This window comes from Emydura macquarii, unplaced genomic scaffold (genome assembly GCF_026122565.2).
Source record: "Emydura macquarii macquarii isolate MOO-44397 ecotype Brisbane River unplaced genomic scaffold, CSIRO-AGI_Emac_v2 contig_2481, whole genome shotgun sequence".
Taxonomy (NCBI): domain Eukaryota; kingdom Metazoa; phylum Chordata; order Testudines; family Chelidae; genus Emydura; species Emydura macquarii.
Window position 1 is genome coordinate 1070072 of NW_027132618.1, and position 16591 is coordinate 1086662.

General features: G+C 42.7%; 1 long non-coding RNA gene across 1 annotated transcript in view; it reads left to right on the forward strand.

Annotated features, from left to right (window-relative positions):
* The first annotated feature begins 4359 nt into the window (after positions 1 to 4359).
* LOC137163189 (uncharacterized) overlaps positions 4360 to 16591 on the forward strand; it is a 57639-nt gene continuing 45407 nt past the window's right edge. Inside the window, exons 1-3 of the long non-coding RNA XR_010922647.1 lie at positions 4360 to 4430; positions 6987 to 7066; positions 15314 to 15387. This is a non-coding gene — a long non-coding RNA (uncharacterized lncRNA). The remainder of the gene's footprint in view (positions 4431 to 6986; positions 7067 to 15313; positions 15388 to 16591) is intronic.

Here is a 16591-nt window from a genome sequence, read left to right on the forward strand (position 1 = left end):
TTTTTTCCTTTGTTTCATATATTTTATTTCAGCTCATGATGCTACTAACGGTGCCATAATTCACATGGGTAGGATAGCGGCATGTGCTGGAATTGGGGTCAATGAGAATTGCAAATTGGAAATAATTCTTGGGGATTTAGTTTGATTTCTTCTCCTGCATGTGAAACTTCTGGGTTTGGCAGGGAGAAGCGTCCCATTGGACTCTGCTGAACAGCTGTTCTTAGCCAGCCCCTGCTAGCCTCTCACATGACTGTGCAGTCACACTGCACTTCCTGACTGGCAAATTCATGTCACCTTGGCATCCAATCTATTGTTGGCATCTAGTATCATAAAAATTCTTCCTTTCCCTCATAAAGGAACTGAGGGCTTTATAAATGCGTCTAAAAGAGCTGCTTAGGGTGCACAATTTTTTTAATGAACTTTGAGTTTCTGCTGTTGGGTGACGACAGACCTGGCATTTCACTGAGATCAGTTTAATCTGTAATTGCCCCTGGCCCAAAATTATGCTGCAAGGTCCCTTGGATGCTGCATCACCTTGAAATTTCTGCAGCAGATTGAAGTACATTCAAAATAATGGAATAGAACATGAAAATTCAGTCTGTGGAGTATCGGGTGTGTTCTTTATTTCTGATATTGAATTCAGTATAATTCTCATCCATGGAATGCTATTCTGTTTATTTTACGCTGCTCTATGGAAGATTTTTGTATTGGCAATGCATCCCTGCATTGAAGGATTTGTTAGGGGGAAAATGGAAGTTTGGTCATCTGTGCAGGGTGCAACTGGGGATATTTTAGGAGACAGACAGCAAAGGCCTTTGGCATTGGAGTGGGACTGCATCTCTGATGGAAAGAAACAGAGGCAGCAGTGTGACATTTTATCTGTTTACACAGAGCAGTGAGGCCCTGATCCTGGCTGGGGCCTTTGGACTCTTCCATAATAGAAATGATTAATAATAAACATATGAACTGGATGTTTTAGCTAAATTGATTGGCATTTAAACAGTTAATATTGACATATTGTGATGTTTAGTCTGAAGTAAATCCTCTATTAAAATGAATGCAGAAGTTCACATCTTGCTGAGAGCTGTTGTTTTAGGCTATCTGAAGATTCGGGAAGACAGCACAGCATTGATTTATATCAACAGATATAACAGATAATAGATGTCACAGTTCCAGGGTAAGTTATATCTTTGACCTCTTAGTGACTATATGTGGGCATCCTTCCAAGTGATAGGCCCTTGCCTGCACTTCTCTCCGAGTGGAATCCCATGGTTCACTCCACTTTTAGATTCATCCTCAGGCTACCCTTTTTACCCAGTGTGTTTTCTCAGCAGGTCCAGCTGAGTTGGGCCCTGCTATAGACTTCCCTCTGAGAGCTGTGAAAAATATGAAAATGCAGTGACATCAGACAGTCTCTTCAGATAGTCTCAAATTAGGATGAAGTCAATCTCAAAAATATTTGCGAATTAAACATCCCCCAATATTTTTGTTCATTTTGGGTCAATCAAAATGTTTTAATAATTTCAAAACATTTCCTTTCAATTTTGAGCTTTCTTTTGATATCTTTTTGAGTCTGATTGGCTTCAATTTCAAAATGAAAAATCATTTTAAAGCAGAAAACTGGAATTTTTCATTTAGGAAATGTTGAAACTATTTGTTTTGACCATTTTGAAATGTTTTTCTCAACATTTTTTCAAGCCATGAAAGTAGTTGAAACTGACTTCATTTTACAAACAGTTTCATTGTTGTCAAATTGACATTTTTTGACTAAAAATGATTTGTCAAAAAATTCATAACCAGCTGCAGTGCTGAGCCTGATTTTTCATCTGGGACAGCTGACAGGGTTATTTCAACTGCTCCCAGCTGAAAAATTCAGTGGGCAAGTACAAGTAGGGAATGTGTTATGGTCCTTTGTTGGAGCTGTTTACTTCCCAGGTCCATCCACTTGTGCCTGCTTCTCTTAGACTTGGTGTTATAGCAAAGGAAAGAAATATCCTAACCAAGGCATCTTAGGAAAAATTCAGTTTCTCATTGAAACAGTTGCACAGATGTGAGGCCAGTTTGCATGGTTTTTATGAACCTCTTTACCAGGTAAGTTACAGAGTAGTTTTAATTGAATGTAGACCTTAGTTGTCATTCTAAAGGAGACTATCCTAATAATCTGTCCCTCCTCTTGCTCCTTCAATCTAGAGGTTGGGTCAGCCCCAGTCATGGTGTTTGGCTGTGCATTTAATAATCCAGATGGGTCATAGAAAAATCTCCTATGAAAGAATCTGTGGTTTATGCAAATATCCAGATTGTGATAAGGGCCTGTCATTTTTCTTTGTTTGCTAAGTGTTTATAATAAGCAAAACTAGCTTGCTTTAACAAAGATTGATGCAGCAAGCAATTACTCTGCAAACTGCACAAACACAATAGCAGTTTTTATGGTGCCGTCCATTACAGTTTTGAACTCTGCATTGAAGAAATTCCAAGGTACTTGCTGAGATTAAAAGGATGATTAAAAATAAGGGCAGAAACAGGATTCACCAGACTGTTAAAAAGGGATTTACTTGTAATTACAGAAGGAGAAAAATGAGGTCCCCACTAACTGTACTGCAAAGTGGGAGAGCCAAGTTTGGGAATTGATTTGGATTCTGGACCCTGGGCCACATGAATAACTAAATCTCACCATGTGCATGCTGATTAAGGGGCCACTCTGTGACACTTGCTACTGGTCTGTCTTACTGGGAACAGGCAAATGGAATGGTATGGCAACAAGAGGAAGAAGGGAGTTCTTGTGCTAGGCATATGTTGATTGGAGCTCTGTACCTTTCTGTATTAGAATACATTACTAAGATTGTATGCCAAAGTCATTCTGATGATCACAGCGTTCATTTCTACATGTGATGAACCTGGTTTTCAAATGTGGGCCCATTCATATCACATCAATATCCTGAATTTGGATGCTCAAATTGTCAGTCATGTAAATAGCTGTTTGGTATAAACTTACATTAATTGCCAAATATAGTGTATTTAGCTGTGTAACTGTTATGCCTTGTCTTCTATGTATTGCAACTTTAAATCTCTAAAGACTCTGCCGTTAGGTGTCCAGTTCATTGTCACAGAGGAGAGACAAATACTGCATACTCTTCAAGGGAGACTATTATTTTTTCTAGTTTTGTTGTTCTCCTAGCCTAAAACAGGTAGAAAGTATTTGCTTGCTTTTTGTGTATTGAAAAATGACATCAATTTGAGCAAACAAATATGATGTATGGATATCCTTGTGAAGTGGTGACATTTGAAAATGGGGCCTACAGTTTACTTTACTTTCCAGTGTCTATAGTCAGTATTAGAGCCTGTGATGGGGTGTATTAGGCTTGGAGGCCCCCTGCTGGAGGCCTCGTGGTCCTACCACACCCCACCCACAGAAAAGAGCAGTGGAGCTGGATACACCAAACGGCCTAGAGCGGCTGTGTGGGATGCAGCCAATCAGAAAAGGGGCTTCAGGGAGCATCCAGTAAGGGCCCAGCAGGCTCATATAAAAGGAGCTGCAGGGCCAGAGTGAGTTCAGTCTGCTGGCAGGAACTGTGGGGAGCAAGAGGTGCTCCTGGTGGGCTGCAGGAGCTGGGGAGCAAAGAAGGGCTCCTGGTTGGCTGCTGGGGTTAGGCAGGCAGCTGCTGGCAGGGACTGGGGGAGCAAGAAAGGTGTGCCTGGCTGGCTGCTGGGACTTGAGAAAGGTAAGGACTGTGGGGAATTGGCCCAGAAAATGCAGTGAGAGGGATGTGGCCATGGCAGCTACTTAGAAGGTCCCTGGGTTGGAACCCAGAATAGTGTGTGGGCTGTGGTCCCCCCTAACAGCCACTGGGAAGGTGTTTATGCCCTGATAGAAGAGAGTTTAGACAGGCCCAAGGAAGGGACTGTACATGAAATTGTTACTCCCCTGAAAGGGGTTGAAGGGAGACTGACTCAGCTGAAGAGTTGGGGACTCTATGAACTGAGTTTGAAAAGAGTGGCTCAGCTGGAGATCTGGGGTCACTGAGGATTCAAGGAAAAGGCAAAGAGGCTCCAGAGAGGAAGCCCTGGGGGTTCTGCTCCACTACAGAGCAGGAAGCTTTGCAAGCAAGTCAGACCCCAACTGAGGGCACTGGGATAGGCCAGGTTGGACGTACTGGCAATGACTGAGCCCAGTGAGGGTACTGTGATGGGCCCTGTTGGACCGTGAAGGACTGAGCCCGGGGAGGGCTGCAGAACAATACTGGGAGCTTGATTGGACCATATGTCCCAGAAGGGGTATATTTTTGTTTTCACACATGGACTGTGTGCCAGAGGGCTGAGCCACCGAAGACTCGCTTGAAGAGCACAGTGGCTGATGGGGGCATTGTGAGTGGAGAAATCAAGAAAGAAATCTGCAGGCACGCACACACTCAATGAGGGGGTGCTCGTGTGAGGTGAGCATTCATCATTACAGAGCAGATTGGGAATAAGGTTTTTTCATAATTTTTTTTTCTTTGAAATATTCTTCAGGAAAATGTAGACTTTTTGGCAAAATATCAAAAAATGAAACATTTCATCTAGAAAACTGAGAACTTCTTGGTTTTCTCAAGTTTAGTTTGAGAAAATATTGAAACTCTCATGGAAAACAGACTGTTTTTGTGAAAAAAATTATTAAGTTGAAAACTCAACCTTCTGTCAAAACAGTTGACACAAAATTTTTGACCAGCCCTAGTAAATATTTTATTATAAATGAATACCAATTTTCCCTGTATAGGGAAAATGGAAATCTGAGGTAAATTACAGTGAAGAGAGACACTATAATGTGAACGACTTGGGTTGTACTTTAACTTTATTTCCCCATCTGTCCAAAATAGAATCAATTTATTTAGAAAATCGTTTGCAAAACTTAGAATCATTGTAACAATCTACACAATCCTATGACAATGTTTTCAGTATTTCCCACACTACTTTTTTAAGCACATGAAAGTGAAGCAATAATTTCTTCCCAAATGCATTACTGTCAATTATTTGCTGAAACACAGAAACCCCATAGATTACAAAGTACAGACAGAGAGAGTGCCAGGGTCCTTCCAATGGCAGTCAAACTTGTATATAATAAAAAAAATGTATCTAGCATATATGAGAAAAATATTTGTCCAAATTGCCCAGACTGAGGACAAAATCGTGCACTCCTTACCCAGTCCAAACACTCATTCAAGGACTGCAGGGCACCCTACTAGAGAAAATAACCCAAGGAATGGGGAGTACCAAACTATAAACAAATAGAACTGGAGTGATGTGGGTACAAGGGGGCACAAAAAGGAGACTGTTAAAGATAAACATGGCAAAATAAATGGAACATGTGTTGTGTCCAAAAGATATTCACTCAGACACTTAGAAAAAACTCTGGGGGAAGGAGTTCCATCATTTAGTGACTACTGAGTGTCCTCAGTGGGCTTAGCATTGAATGTATGTGAGGCTCACTCCTGCTCCCATAAAAGTCCCTGGTGCTGAGGGAGGGTATTCTGCATTTCTCAGGAGGCACTCAGCATCGTGCAGAATCAAGCCCTGGGATGTCAAAACAGTAAACAACAAATCAGACTCTCAAATCCCTGTGACCAGGAGGTGTAATCACTTAGCAGTGCAGCTGTGGGTGTGCACATATGGTTCTTAATGTGTACAGAGTAGTCCCTCAGAGGGTAGATTCTACAGCCACAGGCACAGGTTGAGAAAAACCTGTCTCTGGCCCAGCTCAGATTGATCAGAGACCCAGAGTAGACTCTCCCCAGCTATTTTTAACTCCCAGGCAGAGTTGTGGGGTAAAACCCAATTGCGTACTTAGGGTATGTCTATATACTGACGGCAGCAAAGTCGCTGCCGCCAGATAGATCTTTCGGGACTGATTGAGCGGTCAGTGTAGACCTGCTCAATCGATCAGAAAGTCAACTGAGTAAATCCACCCCATCAAGTAGTGTAGCACTCAAGGTGCAGTGCAGTGAAGATGGTGCGCAGAAGGGAAGCACAGCAGTCGACGGGAGTTACGCAAGCTACTCTGTGTAATTTGTGTAACTCCCGTTGGCTGCCGCCGAATCTCCAGGTAAGTGTAGACCAGGGTTTAGTGGCAAATCCTTTGTTCAGCATCCAGATTATGTAGACCCCACAGTCCTACCACATGCCTTCTGCATGGTGGAAGGGAAGGAAGAAGGGTGTAACAGAAACTCCAATCCTACCTCTCACCACTTCTTGTATGGCTCCCATAGACACTGCTTCTCCTCATGAATTTTGTCTACACTAGTGACACTCTGTGGCTATGGAATTGAAGGCATGATTGTCCCCTTACGGCTGAGATTAAGAGCTTTATATACAAAACTTTATCTCTAGTTCACATTTCCTTAGCTACCAAGTTGCACTGTCAGCCAGCTTTCTGTGGCATCCCAGAGTAATTGAAAATGTGTTTGTGCAGCTGTAAAATCTTACAAGCTTGTCAGACCTAGTATCATCTTATAAAACCTTTTTATTGGAATGCTTGCTCCTGAACTGAGGGCCAGGATTGTTTTCTATCATGGGAAAGTCCCAGAGATAAAAAACTAACCTATTTTGGTATAATTAGGTCAGGAATAGGATGCTGTTGATATGGCTGAAAACTGAGATACAAAAGTGGCTCGAGAAGCAAATCTATGTGAAGTATGGGACTTGGGTAGATGCTTTAGTTCAAATGCATGTGTACAATGGGAGCCTAGTTCTAAATACTATGATGGAAAATTTCAAGTACCAGTTTTCATAGCACTGACTGCTCATTGCTATTCTTGTCAAGGAATTGTTGTTTTGAATTCTATTTTCAAACAGTCGTCTCCTAAATGCATCTTAGATGTTCTAAAAAAAACCACATGGGGGTATTAATCACATTATATTCTTGTAAATCCCCTTAACGTCAATAGGAGATTTATTCAGCTAAGGAACTGAATAACGCATAACATTCATTTCTGTTTCCAACTACATGTATATTGTAGGTCTAAAAACCACAAGAGAAATATTCAAGAGGAGGCAGCATTGACTAGCTGACAGTGAGACTGCGTGTCAGGAAATACAGGTCCTGTTCTCTATTCTGCCAACTTTTTCACTATGGCCTGATTTTTGCACCAAAAAACTAGTGGAAGTTTTGTTCTTGATTTAAATTGGAACAGGGGCAGGCAAGTCAGGTAATCTCTATGGCATAATCTTGGGCAAGTCTCAGTTTCCTTGGTTGGGAATAAAGATCATCTTTATAAAGCCATTTGAGATTCTCAAGTGATAGGCAATATATATTATAATTCAGAGTATTGCTATGGTAATAATAATATCAAGGAAGCATTTGCCATATTAACTCACGTATTTAACAAGTCAGTGATCTAGATTTACTGATGTAAACCTTCTCTCCTGACCTTTTCCTTTAAGATTTCATGCCTTTTTAAGTTCAATAAACTCTACTGAACTATGCACACCAAAAATAAAACAGTGTTGAACAGTGTGTGTTTAGAAAGGTTTCTGGAATGGATGAGAGTGAAATGAAATTTCATTAGTTACTAAATTAGTTACCTTTTGTACCAGAATACTATTTGTTCATCATAATTTAGATGACCTTCTTCAATAATACAGATGATTTTTCTAATTTAGTTGTAGAAGATCAGTCAAGTATGTAATTGCTAATAATTCTAGCTGCCAAGTAAATCAAATCCTATATGAGTATCAAAGGGAAATATGCAGAAAGACTCTGACTTTTTGCCTTATACACTGTTTTAAAATAATCAGAGGCAAATGTGGCTCATTTTTATTTTGGTCAAATGCAATGTATGTAGTCGCAAACAGGGCTGAGTGAAAGGGCATTCTTGTATGAATAAAACCCCTTGGTCCACTTCACTGCTGTTCATAGCTCTTTTATTCATAAACACATGTAGGAGCACATTTTTATTCAGTGTTGTGAATGCTAATGTAACAAATATTGAGAGGATATTGGCACTGGAAGACCTCCAGGGGCCATTTTGAATCTCTCTACAGGTGGGAGTTGGAAGGAATGAGTGAAGTTGTTACAGGAGAACAGAAAGTACAAATCGTCCCCCATCATCTGAGAGGTCCTTAGCCTGACACTTTGGGTCCTGGCATGTACATGGTCATCTAGCTGTGTGCTTGATGTGTGGCCAAGTAATGAGAAGGGAAAGATGGACACTCTGGACCAGGTTCCCTCTGGTTTCACCATGGAACAACGGTGTGTGGTTGGTTGCATACTTGTGATAGAATTATGAGGATGGTAGGCAAGCAATGCCAGAGAAGTAAGAGGTCTGTAGGAGTAAGCAATAGAGAATAAAGAAACCTACCTCCTGCATCAACTCCCTTGTCACTGACTGGAAGATCTCTCAGCAAGTAAGTGGTATGGGATGCTCCAGGAGAACATATGCCTGCAGCAGCCACACAAACAGGCCCTGATGGAGATCACGTAATTATGGAAGAAGTCTACTATCTGAGGCAACAGCAGTATACAGTGCAGGAGAAGGTTGCAGTGGCTTTGCCTGGCAGTTAAATCTTCAATAGTGGGAGCACTGGTTGAGAATATTTGCTTAATTATTCATAATCAGTTGGAAATAAACACATTATTTTTTAAGTGAGGGAACCTTTATTTTAAATTAGTGAAAAGTTTCCAGGATTCATAGGCAACGGATATTTAATTTAATTTAATTCTCAGTTGCATGGGAACTTCTTTCAACTTTTTGACAGTCCAACTTCAGAATGAATTATTAAGAAGTAATTATAAAAAAATCTGAATGTTGGCGTCTCTGTTGGCCTGTGTGTCCAATCAACTTGATGATACACCTCTGTGGTCTTTTTGTAAAAGCCAAACATCCTGATGCAACACTTCATAAATTTGAAATAATTGTCTTGCAACTACAGCTGGGTTGGCAGATCTAAGAAAATTCAGCTGCCATGGACCAGACTGGCATTTTGTACCGCACAGACGATTCCCAACAGGTAGGGAATCACCGTGCTTTATAATCTATTCCTGGAAGTACTGTCCCCATCCCACTCTCCAAAAAATACAGACTTTGAAATAGTAGGATATTACTGTTTACAAATGATGAGTTTTCTGGGATTTGCTTGTGGCACCTTCTAAAGTGTTTTGGATTTCTCACCTCGTGATTATAGACAGTGATCATAGAGTTGGAAGGGACCTCAGGAGGTCATCTAGTCCAACCCCCTGCTCAGAGCAGGACTAACCTCAGCTAAATAATCCCAGCGAGGGTTTTGCCAAGCCGCATCTTAAAAACCTCTAAAGATGGAGATTCCACCACCTCCCTAGGTAACCCATTCCAGTGCTTCACCACCCTCTTAGTGAAAACTTTTTTCTACTATCCAACATAGACCTCCCCCACTGCAACTATTGCTCCTTGTTCTTTCATCTGCCTCCACTAAGAACAGCCTAGCTCCATTCTCCCTAGAACCCCCCTTCAGGTAGTTGAAGGCTCTATCAAATCCTCCCTCACTCTTCTCTTCTGCAGACTAAACAAACTTAGTTCCCTCAGCCTCTCCTCATAAGTAATGTGCTCCAGCACCCTAATCATTTTTACTGCCCTCCACTGGACTCTCTTCAACTTGTCCACATCCTTCCTGTAATGGGGGGGGCCCAAAACTGGACACAATACTCCAGATATGGCCTCACCAGTGCTGAACAGAGGGGAATAATCACTTCCCTCAATCTGCTGGCAATGCTCCTACTAATGCAGCTCAATATGCTATTAGCCTTCTTGGCAACCAGGGCACACTGCTGACTCATATCCAGCTTCTTATCCACTGTTACCCCCAGGTCCTTTTCTGCAGAACTGCTGCCTAGCTCGTCAGTCCCCAGTCTGTAGCTGTGAATGGGATTCTTCCGTCCTAAGTGCAGGACTCTGCACTTGTCCTTGTTGAACCTCATCAGATTTCTTTTGGCCCAATCCTCCAGTTTGTTTAGGTTCTTCTATATCCTATCCCTACCTTCCAGGGTATCTACCACTCCCGATAGCTTAGTGTCATCTGCAAACTTGCTGGGGGTGCAATCTACCCCATCCTCCAGATCATTAATGAAGATGTTGAACAAAACCGGTCCCAGGACTGACCTCTGGGGCACTCCACTTGTGACCGGCTGCCAGCTAGACATGGAGCCATTGATCACTACTCGTTGAGCCCTATGCTCTAGCCAGTTCTCTATCCATTTTATAGTCCATTCATCCAACCCATACTTCCTTAACTTGCTGATAAGAATATTATGAGAGACTGTATCAAAAGCTTTGCTAAAGTCAAGGTATATCACGTCCACCAATCAATCAATACAGTACAAACCAAAGCACCATTTTGGCTTAATTTCCCATCCCAGTCTCATACTTCCAGAGACTAGTATAAGAAACATATCTATACAGGGTCAGGTGGTGTTTCTAATAGTGATTTGGAAAGGAACCTACTGTGGCTGTTTTGTGTCCTCTTTGGCTGTGGAAATCCCAAGACCTGAGGTTACCTTGACAACCACAGTCATGACTGTGATGTGTCTGACACTCCTAACAGCATTTCAAATCCTCACAGAGATTTCATATTGTTTGTTTGTCAAACTTGTTTTTCTCTAGAATTCTTATTTCTATGAGAGTGGCAGAAAAATTTGGTGTATCTTGATTTCAGGGCACTAACGCCTTCTCCTTTGTCCCTTGTGGATTTGCTTTTAACGAAACAAAGGAGACTTTTCTTTTTTACACACCCACAATCCCATCTGGCCCTCAGGAGACTGCTTTTTGTTCAAACTGAAGTGCTTTAGTAGCAATTAGACCTGGCCAGAAAATTTCCATTGCAATGAAGTTTGAAAGAAAAATGGGACAACATGCAAATCTCTAAGCTAAACCTACAACTTCATTGAAAGATCAATTCTGGTTCTTAAGAACTGTAAATTTGACTTTACAAGAATCCTTTAGGCCTTAATCCAGCAAAGCATTTAGGTGTTTGCTTAATGTTAGGCATGTGAGTAGTTTCATTGTTTAAGATCACCAGGCTACTCAGAAGATTAAAGTTAGGCACATGCTGAAGTACTTTGGTGGACTGTCATTTTAGGTAGGAGATGATATCAATAGTCATATTTGTATTTATGCTGTAGTGTTTACAACTGCTTGGAATATTTCAATGTAAGGCACCAAGTTTAGGGGCATAGGATTTTTGCAGAAGGAAGGCAAGGGGAGGGTGGCCTGCTTGGACATGTAAAATGCTAGGTATAAGTTTAAAATATGGACATGTAACTTTAAAAAAACCCAAAACCTTCCCCTCAAATTGCATCTGTTTTTATAACTAATTAACACAGTGAAGTTAACTCTTTACTGGATGGTGTCCATAGTAAAGCTTACAAGCACCTGATCATAAGTAAAATAGGTTTGTTTTGGGGTTTGTTTGTTTTTTAATTTCCTATAATATTTTTCTCTCTATATTGGAAGGTGAGTGCCATTTCAAGCCAATGGGTCATCCACCCACAGATTAAATCAATAAAACATTATCACAGAAAGAAGCTCAAACAAAGTAAGTGAAAGGCTGTTACTTTAATCTTGGCATCTGTAGAAAAGCCAGGCCTACTGTACTACAAAGAATGGCTTTTTTTCCCTTACTCTATATTGAGCTATTCAGAAAGGAAAAAGTGAAAAGCAGAACTAATACATTTGGTAAAATGCTGTTCACTTGAAGTGTCATATCCCACTTCATTGCTGTGATGAAGAAATTGGAAACAAGGCTTGCTAAAATCAGGGGCTAAGTATTTCTCTTAAAAAACAGCCTGTAAAAAGGAGTGAAACCTGGCACAAGAACTTTTAATAGCATTTTTAACAGGCTTAACTGGCACTTTAAACTCTAACAAAAGTTTCTAATTTTTAGCCATTAATGGTCATGCTAGATTTTTCTGAGCTACACCCCAGCATTATCTGTCACTGTCTTCCTTGTGAAATAAAATCCTGGGAGCCTTGGTAAAAGGGGCTCCTGCAGCAGATTATGGGATGTGAGACCTGGGCAACAAGGAGTATGGTGTGAACCTGTGCTCTGACATGCAGGTTGAATCCCACCTTTCATTCCTTCCTAGTATACAAGATTTAGGCTGTGTTTACACTACCACTTCTGTCAGTGTAACTTATGTTGCTCAGGAGTGTGAAGAAAAACACCACCTAGAAAACATCCCCTGAGCGACATAAGTTACACCGACAGAAATGCTGGTGTGGACAGTGCTATGTCGGCGGGAGAGCTTCTCCCGCTGACATAGCTACTGCTGCGCATGGAAGTGGTTTTATTGTGCCGACGGGCAAGCTCTCTCCCGTCGGTATAGAGTGGCCACTTCAGCAATCTTCCAGTGCAGCTGCGCCACTGTTACAGCTGTGCAGCTGTAAGTTCTCTGGTGTAGACATGGCCTTAAAGGCACAACCAGTCATTTAGGCACACGTTTACCCAGCTTGCATGTGCAGCCTTTGAAAGTGCTGCTGGTTTTTAAATTGGTCTAGATTATTTTATTCCTTACTATGTACTGACTGGGCTAAGGGAACTGCAAAAGTGTCTTCAGATAATATATTACAGAACTTGGGACCTATCTAGGCTAGGGGGTAACTGGGATTGACCACAATCAGCTAATGTTTTTAAACACCATTTGTACTGTTAAGTTAAATAAGTTAAAATGTGTTAGTTAAGACATTTTAAAACACCTGCTATTTTTCCTAGACATGCCCTCTGTGTAAGCCCTCTTTGCAGTGTAAGCCCAAGGTTTGAACTCAGGATCAAGCCTATCCCCCTTTCCATTTACACACAAATCATGCTAACCCAGAGCTTAGATCCAGGGTCCCAGAACCCCACTGAGGTGGAGGATCCAAGCCTGAGTCAAGTCAGCACCCACAGTTCAAGCCTTAATGCTTTGCAGTGTAGATGCAGCCCCCACTAGACTTGAGTTCCTAGTGTCCACCAAAAGTATCCCACAATTCCACGGGCTGACTTTCTTTGTCCTCTGGACAGTCAAGTTTGGTGGACAGTCCCCCTCCCGCCTCTGTGCTACGGCTCTCCCCCTCTCCCACTGGTGCTAGGCTCCCCGCTGGAGCCCAGCTGTGGCTCACCCCCCGCCGCTCATAGGGAGCAGAGCCCAGCTGCAGCTCGCCTCCCCCCTCACCCCCGCACTGGGCTCCCTGCTGCTTGCCAAGCTCAGCTGCGGCTCACCCCCTCATCCTGGGTTCTGCACCGCGCCCCCTCTCACCAGGAGCTGAGCCCAGCTGCGGCTACACACCCGCACTGGGCTCTGTGCTTCCTCGCTTCCAGTGAGAGCTACCCAATTGCTCTGACTGGCGGGGAGCCAGCCCAGCTGCTGCTCCCCTCTGCCCCCCAGTTTAAATGGTAATCGGCTGTTTAAACATTTAAACAGCTGATTACCATTTAAATGGTTAAACTTTTACATCCCTGGGAGATCACATCATCATGTAGACCTGGGATGACCAGCAGTTTTTCATAAAGAAAGCTACATTTCTGAACCTTTGTGAGCAGCTTACCCTGACCCTCCAGCATAAAGACACACACAGATGTCTGTTGTCAACCGGTCCGATGTTGGAAAGCCAACTATGGGTAAAATGAGGTTTCTGAGGCAATCAGGTGTGTGGCTTACCCCAAAGTGGCGGATGTGAAAGATATTCCTGAAGTAATTGCTGGCTTTGAGAGAACAGGGTTTCCAGACTGTGACGAGGCCATTGAACGAACTCATGTGCTCATAGTTTGTTGCCCCAAAGAGCACATGCGAACATAAACTGCAAAGAATATCACTTCATAGTTATATAGGCCCTTGTTGATCACAGTGGCTGATTTAGGAATGTCCATGTTGGCTGCACTGGAAAAGTTCATGATGCCAGGATTTTCTGATGATTGGGAGGCTAGGACACTATTCTCACCACATGACATTGCATAAACCGAGTTACAATCCTCACTGTTGTTCTTGGGAACTATGCGTACCTCCTTTTGCCTTGGCTTATTAAATCATATCCTGATTTAAGAGGCCCTTGCAAAAGAAGGTGTAATTTCCCTTCAGCAGATGTAGAATTGTGGTTAAATATGTGTTTGACTGATTGAAATTCCGTTGGCGATGTTTACAGACCCGTTTGGATGCCAGTGTCATCAATACTATCCACATTACTGTGTCTTGCTGTGCTCTTATAATTTTTGTGAAGCCAAATGTTAGCCATTTCCCCCTGAATGGACCTATGAAGCTGCTGAACCAGTACACTCAAAGTGTACCGGATGAACCCAGGCAACAGAAATCGGGAATGCTTTGTGCTCCCACATTATAGATTTGCATGAGCCAATGGAAGAGGAAAAATAGTACTTTTATGAATGTGCTTGTGAGGGGGAAGCACTGATTGCTTGTGTGGGAGAGGCATTGACTGCCATACATTGTATTTTGGAATGACATGACAGCTTATGAAATTGGGGTGGGGGGAGGAGAAGGCAACAGTATGGATTGATGTAAATAACTGATGTATGGATTGATGTACCGTATTTCCCCATGTATAAGATGCTCCCATGTATAAGACGCACCTTAATTTTGGGGCCCTAAATTTGAAAATAAATGTATTACGGTACATCACCGGTAAGTACCACTGTATAAGACGCACCCAGTTTTTAGACCCCAAATTTTTCTAAAAAAGGTGTGTCTTATACATGGGGAAATACGGTATATAGCTGTATTGAAAGAAGGGTTTTGCATGCAACCTCCCAGTTGTCCCTGATCATATTATGATCATTATTATTTGAAATGCACATTATATAATGTGTTGCAGTGGTGGCATTAAGGCAGGAACCTATGCTCTTGCAGCCATTAGAGACAGAAGCAGCTCAAACAGTTCTTGCTGTTGTGCTCTATTTTCCTCCCTTAACTGCCGTTTCTGTGCAAGGAACTGCGAAGTAAGTGCATGCTCCCATGCGTCTACCTTGTGCTCAAGCTACGAAAGCAGCCTGAGCCTTTCTGCTTGCCTCTCAGCATGTTTTTCCTCTTGACACAAGTCTCTTTGCCTGTTGTACTCGACCTGCTTGTTGGCCCTGTCCAGAACTTCAACCATAAGTTCACCACAGAAACACTTCCTCTTGGAACAGTCTGCAAATGTACAGTTGGTCCAGGCTTCTACAGTGGGGGCAAGCTGTGGAGGTCCTACAGCCTGAAGAGAAGCCTGGAATAGAACAAGACCCAGAAGGTTATTGTTTTGAATAGCTCAGTGCAGGAGCACAGAAAAGATCACTTAAGAATTTCAAGGACAGAAAATGTTACTTTTTGAAACTGAACTTCAATATATTGCAGAGGGCTACTTCAGACCGCAGAATCTCCCTGAACACAGCTGGGTTAATCACAGTGAAAGAAGTACTGAGAGAACGGTAAGTTAAAAATCACAATTCTCCTCCCCCTCCTTCTCCTCCAAAAAAAGAGGAGTTTGTGGGGATGTCGGTGGCTGTGCTACATTAGTCTTCTCTATCATTTGAGGCACTGCACATTTTGGAGGCCATAACAATTCTGGTAGTGCCTGATTGCAGGCCTGCTGGCAGCAATTCCAGGCCCCAAGACAGAACAATTAATAGCCCCACCCCCTAGCAACAGCGGCTGGCGGAGGGGCAAGTGGAGGAGGAGGGATGTGGTGTCAGGGAGGCCAAGCGGGGAAGGAGGTGTGGAAGAGAGGAGGTGGGCTGAGCAGGGAGGGGATAGGGTCAGGGCCTGGGACGGAGCGGGGATAGAGTGGAAGAGATGGGACATGGAGCTAGCCTCCTGGAGGGGAAGCTTCATCTGCCACCCATGGTCCGGTCCCTTTTAAAATTGCTGGGCCCATGGGCAATTACTCCCTTTGCCCTGCTCACCCGTCCCTGTCGGCGGGCCTGTCTGATTGGCAAAGAGAGGTGTTATTCCAAGCAGCAGGTGTGTATGCAACTGAAATATTCAAATGTATGGTGAATCTACAAGTGGAGTTGGCTGGTGAGCTACTGAGATGACCCTGAAAAACACACCCTTCCCCAAAATGTGACTACATATCTGGATTTTATGCTACAGGAAGAGTTTGCAGCTATCAGCACCCAGGATTGGGTCAGAATTCCATGTGGGAATCAACAGGATGCTGTGTTAGTGTCTGCATGGCTTAGTGCCTCCCCCCGGCTTCCAATATATCCTGTTAGGACTGCACGCAAACACATAATTCTTCTGCCACTCCTCTACCTGCAACCCCCACCCCTGCAAATTTCTGAACTGAATTCAAACCCTCAGTTGTATTTGGGACTAATGATTTTGTCACCCATGGAATACATGGACTTCACGGAAATGGGCTACATTTCAAAAAGGGACTATGTTTGAACCACTTCTTCCTCCTCTCCCGTACAATTCAGTCTCTTTTCAGGCAGTTTGTTACACCAGGTAGGTACCAAGCTGTGTATGTATGGGGAACGTAACATAAGGTTCTTATTTTAACAAACCAGAATGTACTAGCAAAAATGTGTGCCTTCCCAGTAAAAATTCTCTTCTATGTACTTGTTTTACTGTTTGTATTTCCTGGGGTCCATTTTGAATTCTGTGTGGTGAGGAGGAGGATGGGACGCA